Below are 2,048 nucleotides of genomic sequence, written 5' to 3'. Positions count from 1 at the left end.
ACTGGAGTTTGCAAACCATAGCGTTCAAGATACATGCACACACTCAGCCCTCCAGCTCTAAAAGGGTGACGTGTTTTGGTGCTCAGTTGCTAGAGAAATCTCGTGTTCAGCTACCAGAACGGGACTTGCTGTGCACATTCCCGCTCCACTCGAGACGGCAGACACCCAGGCTCTGGAGCTTGAATCGGACCTCTGTTAGACAACACAGGTGGACTTCTCGGCCTCACAAGAGAGCAATACGCCAGCGGGTGAACAGGAGAGTCGTGCCGACAAAACCCACTGACTTTTAAAACTGTCCGTCTGCCACTTGGGACAGAGAGAGGAACCTGACGAGCCTGAACACCAGCCTTGGCTGGACCGCTCGGGCCCTCCCATGTCGGACGCGAGTCGCCAAATCGATCGGAAGAGAGTACCGATTCCTCTCAAAAAGTCTGCGTGCCCGTTATTATAAAAGCAGCCCACCGGCCGCGGTGCCTTGCCCACAAACACACTTGGTGTCTGGGGTGATTCAGAGCCGCCGCGGCTCGAAAGTGTCAACCTGTTTTAAAAGTCATCGCTATGCCGGCACAGGTGACTTTCAAGTTAAAGAGTTCTCTTTATTGGCTTTCAAAAAAATCTGCAAAGTGTCACAGAGATTTTGAGAAACTCTTTTTTTTCTTTATATTATTATAATATAATATAATGTGTATATGTTTTCGAAAAGCATCCACCAGCAATCCATGGTGAGCCTCTCTCTGCTGGCAAGCTCCTCCTGCCTGAGCCCGACGCTGTCGAGGCTCAACACGATTTCAGACTGACAAAGAGTTCGAAAATTGCCGCCTGATGTAGCTTTAAATGCTGACAGGTGACTTCCGAGTGCTCTTGTAAAGGTCTCCGCTTTGAAATTGAGAGCCTTTTGCCAAGTGTCACTTTTTCAGGCACTCTTAAAGTGCACCTGGGCTGTCAGAGAAAGCTCTGAAAATCGTGTTCTCGAAAATCTCCGGGTACCCGACCAATCCCTAGGTGCCCGAATGACAAGTGTCAATTCGGCAGGACGGCCTCCCACCTCCGGCCGCAGATGCGTCACTAAATCCCCGCAACGGGGGCTTTCTCATTTCGGCATAGGGGCTTCCGCGGCCAACTCATTAACCTGTGCTCGGACTTTTTGTGCCACAAGTGCAAGGGACCGTTTGCCGGCAGCTACTCGCACCCCCCCGCCCAGGGGGGGAATCCTCTGACCGGAGATCCGAAACGCCGGCCGAATCCATCCCCGTCGGACTTCCGAAGGGGTTCCCTCGACCGACTGACTTCCGAACTCCTTTCTGGGCTTAAACGGGTGGAATTCGGACCCTCTCGCAAGGGAGCCGAAGCCCGCCAGCCCCGGGAGGCCTCGGGGCCGCCGTTTTCAAGCCCGACCAAAAAACCCGAAAAATGGGGAAAAATGGGAAAAATTCCCACTCCCAAAAGGCTTAAAAGTCGGTTGGGCGGCAGCCCGGGTCGGTCTCTGCAGACCTGGAGGCGCTAGACACAAGTCTGGTAAACAGGCTAAGTCTCGACATGCCACCTCTTACTATCCTGCAGGTACCCCGCCAATCCCCCCGGAACCGGCTGGCAATTGGCGAATCAGCGGGACGAATTTGAATTCGTGACCGACTCTCTGACACCGAATCGCCGCAAACGCGTTTCGATTTTTCGGCTTCGGTACCTCCCATCAGACTTTGACTGGCCATATCTCCGGACTCACGTGTCGCAGCCGGGACCTTCAGGTACCGTTCGACGCGTCTAACCCTGCCCCGTCGAATGGCGCCCCTCGCGGTGTGGTCCGATTTCCGCATTTTGGTCAGATTTGCCTCCAAAGTTTTCAGATTGAGTTGACGAATGCCCCCTACGGGGTAACCTCTTGCCCTTTCGGACATGGTCCCTGTGACTTAATTTCCGCCTTTTGCTCAATCGTTTCCCCATTTATAATTAATTTTAAAAATCGGGTTACTCAGTTCTGGTTTACCAGTTCCCTCTTCGGACTTAGTTTTTGGTTAATCATTTCCGGTTCACCAGTTCCCGTTTTGGAC

The sequence above is a fragment of the Heptranchias perlo genome, unplaced genomic scaffold (assembly GCF_035084215.1).
Source record: "Heptranchias perlo isolate sHepPer1 unplaced genomic scaffold, sHepPer1.hap1 HAP1_SCAFFOLD_1623, whole genome shotgun sequence".
Taxonomy (NCBI): domain Eukaryota; kingdom Metazoa; phylum Chordata; class Chondrichthyes; order Hexanchiformes; family Hexanchidae; genus Heptranchias; species Heptranchias perlo.
This window is presented reverse-complemented; position numbering follows the sequence as displayed.